Source organism: Rana temporaria, chromosome 12, assembly GCF_905171775.1.
Source record: "Rana temporaria chromosome 12, aRanTem1.1, whole genome shotgun sequence".
In the NCBI taxonomy this organism is placed as follows: Eukaryota; Metazoa; Chordata; class Amphibia; order Anura; family Ranidae; genus Rana; species Rana temporaria.
Window position 1 is genome coordinate 139386119 of NC_053500.1, and position 9444 is coordinate 139395562.

Genomic DNA, 9444 nt, shown 5'->3' on the forward strand with positions numbered 1-9444 from the left:
ATATATATTTTTTAGAAGCCCCAGTTTTCCGGTTCTTCAGGTGTTAAGGGAGGTAAATGTCACCCAGGAATTTGGAAAATCTGACTTTAGGGCTGTAAGTGGCATGTTGTTGCCGGCGATTATCCATCCATTGTCTCCGGGGACACAAAGCCACACGTAGCCGGTGTCACCTTTTATTGCGACACATTGATACGCGGCGAGCCTCGCCCCGGGGCCCAGGGGTGAATTGTTGGGAGGTATTTATCTGAGGCTTCCAGGCCTCGGCTCCTCTTCAGTAATCGCTGTCATTGTCAGCTGTTTGCGGTCTGCAAATGCCTTTCAAAGTGTCCTTCCCTGATTGTCAGCTCTGCTGCCGAGTCTATAGACATTGGGCCGGTGACGCAAATTGTACAACCCATGTGTATTCTTTTTAATGCCGTTGGATTAAATGTGAAACAATTGTATCAATGTGCGTTATTTATTCCGAATGATGGTTTGTAATTCTATATGTATAAAGTCCGGAGGGGAGGAAGCCGCGTTCGCTCGTTACATGTGCAGATGGCGCTTCCTGTATTGCAACACCGCGGTCTTTATTTATGCCCGGTAATGCCAACCGTGACACCAACCTGGCAAACGACATCGCTTTATCTCACCTGTCATCTGCTGCGCGGTTAAGCGTTTCTGTTGCTTTAAGTGGTTGTAAACCTCAGACATGAAATATGAACAAAGCATATCCCTCTATATCAGGGGTCTCCAGAACTTCCTAAATGAAGGGCCAGTTAACTATCCTTTAGACTTTGGGGGGGGCGGACCGTGGCCAGTGTCAATAGAAAATGTCCTGGTGTCAGTGGGCAGAAAGGGTGCCCCATCATTGGTGTCAGTGGGAGGAATAGTGTCCCATCATTTGTGTCAGTGGGAGGAATAGTGTCCCATCATTGGTATCAGTGGGAGGAATAGTGCCCCATCATTGGTATCAGTGGGAGGAATAGTGTCCCATCATTGGTGTCAGTGGGAGGAATAGTGTCCCATCATTGGTATCAGTGGGAGGAATAGTGTCCCATCATTGGTATCAGTGGGAGGAATAGTGTCCCATCATTGGTGTCAGTGGGAGGAATAGTGTCTCATCATTGGTATCAGTGGGAGGAATAGTGCCCCATCATTGGTATCAGTAGGAGGAATAGTGCCCTATCATTGGTATCAGTGGGAGGAATAGTGCCCTATCATTGGTATCAGTAGGAGGAATAGTGCCCTATCATTGGTATCAGTGGGAGGAATAGTGTCCCATCATTGGTATCAGTAGGAGGAATAGTGTCCCATCATTGGTATCAGTGGGAGGAATAGTGTCCCATCATTGGTGTCAGTGGGAGGAATAGTGTCCCATCATTGGTATCAGTGGGAGGAATAGTGCCCCATAATAATAATATAAATCCGGTATAATAATAATAATAATAATAATAATAATAATAATAATTCAATAAATCCTATATTATAATAATAATATAAACCATGTATAATAATAAACATAATAAAAATTCAAATCCTGTATAATAATAATAATAATAATAATAATAATAATATAAATCCTGTATAATAATATAAATCCTGTATAATAATATTTTAAATCCTGTATAATAATAAAAATAATAATAATAGTAATATAAATCCTGTATAATAATAATAATAATAATAATAAATAATAATAAATAATAATAATAATAATAATAATAATAATTATTATTATTATTATTATAATGTATGGTCAGCTTTAGATGGTAATTCAAAAAGAATTCCCCTTGTTTCCTGTTCCATCTCCAGGACAGTGACAGAAAATCTCCCCAGAGGGACAATAGACAACAAAAATAAACAAACAAACAAATACATACAAATAAATAACGGTGTTTGATATTTCTCTGCACTAAAAAAAAAACATCCACCTGAAAAGACGTTTTATGACACAATTGTTTCGGGTTTTATGGGTCATTTTATTATTCCACATCTAAGGAAACAAACATCCTCTAATGAATTCCGTTAGCCAATAAAAAAGGATCTCTTCTATTTTCCTTTCATGTAACAGAGAAGGCCAGCGGGTAATAAAAACCAATGACGGGTGTCTCTGATTTGGGGAAAAGGGGAAAGTCTTTTGCCTTTAAATGGTCACGTTTCCTGCCACATGAATTATGTGTGCCAGTGTGTCATATGCCCAAAACCTGTGCCTATGTCAGCAATGGTGACTGCCATCTTTCCTCTCCATATTACCCAGTGTATGTCATAGGTGGGCACTGCCATCTCTCCTCTCCATATTACCCAGTGTATGTCATAGGTGGGCACTACCATCTCTCCACTCTATAATACCCCTATAGCACAGGTAAGCACTGCCATCTCTCCTCTCTATTATACTATTATGGCACAGGTAAGCACTGCCATATCTCCTCTCTATAATACCCCTATGGCACATGTAAGCACTGCCATTTATCCTCTCTATAATACCCCTCTGGCACGGGTGGGCACTGCTACCTCTCCTCTCTATAATACCCCTATGGTATAGGTAGACACTGCCATCTCTCCTCTCTATAATACCCCTATGTCACAGGTGGGCACTGACACCTCTTTACTCTGTAATACTCCTAGGTCACAGGTGGGCACTGCCATCTATTTTCTCTGTAATACTCCTAGATCAGAGGTAGGCACTGCCCTCTCCTCTCTCTGTAATACTCATGTGGCCCAGGAAGGCACTGCCATCTCTCCTCTCTGTAATACCCCTATGGCACAGATGGGCACTGCCATCTCTCCTCTGTATATTACTCTTATTGCACAGTATATTACTCCACTGCCATTTCTCCTCTCTGTAGTACTTCTATGTCACAGGTGGGCACAACCATCTCTCCTCCCCATAATACCCTTATGGTATAGGTAGGAGCTGCCATCTCTCCTCTCTATAATACCACTATGTCACAGGTAGGCCCTGCCATCTCTCCTGTCTATAATACCCATATGACACAGGTGAGTACTGCCATCTCTCCTCCCTATAATACCCCTATGGCACAGAGGGGCACTATCATCTCTCCTGTCTATAATACCCCAATGGCACAGATGGGCACTACCATCTCTCCTCTCTATGATACCCCCATGACACAGATGGGCGCTACCATCTCCTCTCTATAATACCCCTATAGCACAGATAAGCACTGCCATCTCTCCTTTCTAAAATACCCCAATGACACAGATGGGCACTACCATCTCTCCTCTCCATAATACCCCTATGACAAAGGTAGGCACTGCCATCCCTCCTTACTTTAATACCCCTAGGAAACTGGGGCTAATTCCTTCTGTGGGTTTTCTTCTGAAAAGTAGTCACTTCTTCAGTATATTAAAAATGTAATACCCATCCCAAGTCCAACTTAGTGCTGAGCTTTTTGAACCCCACAGTACACTGAATGCCTCCACCTCAATCTGTCTATTTATTACAACAAAGCAAATGTTCCCGTACCAAACCAGCAATTGCCTGCAGCCCACCAGATGTCACCCTAATGGTCGGCCAGACATCTGCTCCTCTATTACGTGTTCAGGCCCTGCTGCTGCCCAACGGACATGTAAGTAACCTGAGAAAACGGAAGGGTCAGAAAGGTCGTACAAAGATTTTTCGGAAAAATCGCTGTGAACAAAACCAAACATTCTACTTCCTGCCATGCTTCCAACATTGACCCATGTATGGTGACCCTTGCCAACCACATGATCGCTGGGAGGTATTGACATTCAACAAATCTCTGTGAGCAAACACAAACATTGTACTTTCTCCCATACTTCCAACATTGGCCCATGTATGGTGACCCTTGCCAACCACATGATCGTTGGGGAGTGATGACGGTCAACAAATCTCTGTGAGAAAACCCAAACATTCATCCCCCTTCCATACTTTCAACATTGACCCATGTATGGTGAGTGACCCTTGCCAACCACAGGATCCATGGGGGGTATTGACGGTCAACGAATCTCTGTAAGCAAAACCAAACATTATATCTTCTCCCAGGTTTCCAGCATTGTCCTGTGTATGGTGACCCTTAACAACCACAGGATCGTTGGGGGGTATTGATGGTCAACAAATCTCTGTGAGAAAACCCAAACATTCGACCTCCTCCCATACTTCCAACATCGACCCGTGTATGATGACCGTTGCCAATCACAGGGAAAGGGGGGGGGGGCATTGACAGTCAACAAATCTCTGTGAGCAAAACCAAACATTCTACCTCCTCCAATACTTCCAACATTGACACCTTTGCCGACCGTTCCATATCATTCAACAATAATATCTGATTAGTTGGGAGGTATTGACGTTCAACAAATCTGTGAGAAAACCCAAACATTCAACCTCCTTCCATACTTTCATCATTGACCCGTGTGTGGTGACCCTTGCCAAGCACAGAATCCTTGGGGGGTATTGACGGTCAACAAATCTCTGTGAGCAAAACCAAACATTCTACCTCCTCCCAGGCTTCCAACATTGACCCGTGTATGGTGACCCTTGCCAACCACAGGTTTGTTGGGGGGAGGGGGGGGTATAGACGGTCAACAAATACCTGTGAGCAAAACCAAACATTCTTCCTCTTCCCATACTTCCAACATTCACCCATGTATGGTGACCCTTGCTGACCGTTCTATATCAATCAACGATAAGATCTGTTTCATTGGGAGGTATTGACGTTCAACAAATCTCTGAGAAAACCCAAACATTCGACCTCCTTCCATACTTTCAACATTGACCGGTGTATGGTGACCCTTGCCAACCACAGGATCCTTGGGGGGTATTGGTCAACAAACCTCTGTAAGCAAAACCAAACATTCTACCTCTTCCCATACTTCCAACATTGACCCGTGTATGTTGACCCTTGCCAACCACAGGATCCTTGGGGGGTATTGACGGTCAACGAATCTCTGTGAGCAAAACCAAACATTCTACCTCCTCCCAGGCTTCCAACATTGACCCGTGTATGGTGACCCTTGCCAACCACAGGTTTGTTGGGGGGTATTGACAGTCAACAAATCTCTGTCAGCAAACCCAATATTCTACCTCCTCCCAGGCTTCCAACATTGACCCATGTATGTTGACCCTTCCAACCACAGGATCCTTGGGGGGTATTGATGGTCAACGAATCTCTGTGAGCAAAACCAAACAAACATTCTACCTCCTCTCAGGCTTCCAACATTGACCCCTGTATAGTGACCCTTGCCAACCACAGGATGCTTGGGGGGTATTGATGGTTAATGAATCTCTGTGAGCAAAACCAAACAAGCATTCTACCTCCTCCCAGGCTTCCAACATTGACCCGTGTATGGTGACCCTTGCCAACCGTTCTATATCAATCAATGATAAGATCTGTTTCGTTGGGAGGTATTGACGTTCAACATATCTCTGTGAGAAAACCCAAACATTTGACCTCCTTCCATACTTTCAACATTGACCCATGTATGTTGACCCTTGCCAACCACAGGATCCTTGAGGGGGGGGGGGGTATTGACGGTTAACGAATCTCTGTGAGCAAAACCAGATATTCTACCTCCTCCCAGGCTTCCAGTATTGACCCGTGTATGGTGACCCTTGCCAACCACAGGATCCTTGGGGGGGGGGGGGGGGTATTGACGGTTAATGAATCTCTGTGAGCAAAACCAAATATTCTACCTCCTCCCAGGCTTCCAGTATTGACCCATATATGGTGACCCTTGCCAACCAAAGGTTTGTTGGGGGGGGGGGGTATTGACAGTCAACAAATCTCTGTGAGCAAACCCAAAATTCTGCCTCCTCCCAGGCTTCCAGCATTGACCCATATATGGTGACCCTTGCCAACCAAAGGTTTGTTGGGGGGGGGGGGGTATTGACAGTCAACAAATCTCTGTGAGCAAACCCAAAGTTCTGCCTCCTCGCAGGCTTCCGACATTAACCTGTGTAGGGTGACCCTTGCCAACCACAGGCTTGTTGGGAGGGTATTGACGGTCAACAAATCTCTGTGAGCAAAACCAAACATTCTACCTCTTCCGGTACTTCCAACATTGCCCCGTGTTTGGTGACCCTTGCCGACGACCATTCTATATCAACCAACGATAAGATCTGATTGGCTGCAATGGTCACTGCCTCAAAGTCACAAACCTCTTTCTTTCTTTTTTTCACCTGAACTGAAGAAATGAAAACAGCGTAGATATTCCAGCTCAGTGGAAAATTCTACAGAGCCCTTGGTTACGGGGCGACCCTGGCTTGCGAAAGAGTCTGTAGGGAGCTGAGGATACGTTTGAAGCAGAACCCTCACCGCAATTAAAACATACATAAGAACACTATACGGCCTTGTGCCTTATAAGCTGCGCTATGCGCATAATAACCCCCTGGGGCCACGGATGGGTTAACTCCTTCCCAACCACAGAAAGTTACAACGTATATCTTGTAGAGTGAGCGCACAGCGGGTGCAAAGTCCTGCATGGCCAAAGTGTAACATTCTTACCTATTTTTTTTTGCAGAATTGCTTCCAGGAGACTGAAATCCGAGCGGAGAAAAGAGTTTTATCCCAGAGTGGTCGGAGAGCAGGCGTCCTCCTAGAGCTGGTTCTTGCAGCTTCTGTCTAATCTGAGCTGTAGGCACCGAGTGCTTCTCACTTCTCCACTCCTCCTCCTCCTCCTCCTCCTCAGCTTGCACAAGCTTTGGCTTGTTGACATCACAGTGACATCATTAAAACACCCCCCAGGACCTGCAGGTAGACAAAGCCACTCCTCTCCCCCCCCCCCCTCCATGCCTGGCAAAGGCACACCTTGTCCCATGATGATAACATTGTTGCAGCAGCTGAACCACCAGAGTGTTGTAAACTTTTTTATTATTATTGCTATACAAGATTTATATGGCGCCGACAGTGTGCGCAGCACTCTACGACATGAGGGCAGACAGTACAGTTACAATACAATTCAATACAGGAGGAATCAGAGAGCTCTGATTATTAGAGCTTACAATCTAATTTTTTTGTAATTTTTTATTTTATTTAGGCTTAAAGGTAAGGCTACTTTCACACTGGGGCATTGGCAGTAAAGCGCTGCTAGTTTTATCTCTTTATCGCCGTTTTTGCTGCGCTTTTCGGGCACTTTCGGGGCGCTTTTAACCCCCGCTAGCAACTGAAGAAGGGGTTAATTAGCACCTGTGTAGCGCCACTGCCAAAGTGCTTTGCAGGCGCTTCGGGAGCGCTCCCCACTCATTCCAATAGGCAGGGGGCGGTGGAGGTGTGCTGTATACAAAGATGCTGCGTACAGGACTTTTTTGGGACCCCCTTTCACACAAAAATAGCGTCTGAAAATGCTATCACGCTGGGGCAGTGCGCTTGCGGGACATTAAAAAAAGTCCTGCAAGCAGCATCTTTAGGGCGCTTTAGGAGCGGTGTATAAGAAGAGGTGAGAGATTGGTCTGTGCGTGATCCGGTTCTGGTCCTGTCCGCGGTATGCTTCCATTCCGGTTATGTTAGTAGTGTGCTCCCCTTCTGATCCCATCAGCAGTGTGCTCCCGTTCTGGTCCTGTCAGCGGCGTGCTCCTGCTCCGGTCCTATCAGAGGCATGCTCCTGTTCCGGTCCTATCAGCGACGTACTCCTGTTAAGGTTTTGTCAGCGGCGTGCTCCTGTTCCGGTCCTGTCAGCTGCGTGCTCCTGTTCCAGTCCTGTCAGCTGCGTGCTCCTGTTCCAGTCCTGTCAGCTGCGTGCTCCTGTTTCGGTCCTGTCAGCTGCGTGCTCCTGTTCCGGGCCTGTCAGCTGCGTGCTCCTGTTCCAGTCCTGTCAGCTGCGTGCTCCTGTTCCGGTCCTGTCAGCTGCGTGCTCCTGTTCCGGTCCTGTCATCTGCATGCTCCTGTTCCAGTCCTGTCATCTGCATGCTCCTGTTCCAGTCCTGTCAGCTGCGTGCTCCTGTTCCAGTCCTGTCAGCTGCGTGCTCCTGTTCCAGTCCTGTCAGCTGCGTGCCCCTGTTCCAGTCCTGTCAGCTGCGTGCTCCTGTTCTGGTCCTGTTAGTGGCGTGCTCCTGTTCTGGTCCTGTCAACGGCGTGCTCCTTTTCTGGTCCTGTTAGTGGCGTGCTCCTCTTCTGGTCCTGTCAGCGACGTGCTCCTGTTCTGGCGCTGTCAGTGGCTAGCTCCCGTTTTGGTCCTATCAGCAGCGTGCTCCTGTTCTGGTCCTGTCAGCGGTGTGCTCCTGTTCCCGTCTTGTCAGCGACGTGCTCCTGTTCTGGCGCTGTCAGTGGCTAGCTCCCGTTTTGGTCCTATCAGCAGCGTGCTCCTGTTCTGGTCCTGTCAGCGGTGTGCTCCTGTTCCCGTCTTGTCAGCAGCGTGCTTCTGTTCTGGCGCTGTCAGTGGCTAGCTCCCGTTTTGGTCCTATCAGCAGCATGCTCCTGTTCTGGTCCTGTCAGCGGTGTGCTCCTGTTGCGGTCCTAGCAGCAGCGTGCTGTTGTTCTCGTCTTGTCATAACATTAAGACATTAAGACGTGCTGAGCCTGCGCCCTCTCCACCAGTCAGCGTACCTCTGTTGCCTCACTCCCAGTAACCCACACCAGTTACCATGCTTCGCAACTGGCTGCAAAGTACCTTACACTAGTCCTCAGTTACCCATAGCAACTGCATGACTCTTGCTTGACTTACCCAATAGACCCTTTGTGGTAGCTGTGCTTCATACCCCATGCTTCATACCCCATGCTTCATACCCCATGCTTCATACCCCATGCTTCATACCCCAGACATGCTTTACTGACCCTAGTTCTTCTGCTACGCCACACACCAGCATGCACCCCTTTGAAAAACTTCAGACCAGGCCTGAAACAGTTAACAGCTTTCCTGAAGATTCAGCTGCACAGCAAAGCACAGAGTCCAGTCCTAACCAATGATGCGGGCCGCCCGGGTCCATACCGGAGAAGCAAAGTCCATTCAACAAGAGTCCAGTAATGGAAGGTTCCTAGTCCAAGGAGGATCCCAGCAGGGTGACCCAGAAGGCCCCCCCCCCCCTGATATTTATATGGCTTCCAGCAGGGGGCAGGAGTCAGAGAGCCCGGGAAAGAGTCTAGACACAGTTAACCCTTTCCCATCCTGGGCAGCCTGTAACTGTCTGTATACCTACACAGTGCAGCAGAAATACATTCAATGGCACCCCATGGGCACCCGCTTACAAGCGCGCTCCCGTTCTGGTCCTGCTGCCAGCGGCACGCTCCCTCCTCTCTCATACCTCCCAACTCTCTCATACTGACCCTAGTTCTTCTGCTACGCCACACACCAGCATGCACCCCTTTGAAAAACTTCAGACCAGGCCTGAAACAGTTAACAGCTTTCCTGAAGATTCAGCTGCACAGCAAAGCACAGAGTCCAGTCCTAACCAATGATGCGGGCCGCCCGGGTCCATACCGGAGAAGCAAAGTCCATTCAACAAGAGTCCAGTAATGGAAGGTTCCTAGTCCAAGGAGGATCCCAGCAGGG

The 9444-nt window shown here is 47.5% G+C and overlaps 1 protein-coding gene across 2 annotated transcripts in view; it reads right to left on the bottom strand.

Annotated features, from left to right (window-relative positions):
* GPRC5C (G protein-coupled receptor class C group 5 member C) overlaps positions 1-6640 on the bottom strand; it is a 32753-nt gene extending 26113 nt beyond the window's left edge. Inside the window, exon 1 of one of the 2 annotated variants that reach the window (XM_040330976.1) lies at positions 6469-6640. The gene's annotated coding sequence lies outside the window, so the exon portion shown is untranslated. Of the gene's footprint in view, positions 1-6464 lie in introns of both variants that reach the window. The other variant, XM_040330975.1, reaches the window with a different exon arrangement.
* Between the last annotated feature and the right edge of the window lie 2804 nt (positions 6641-9444).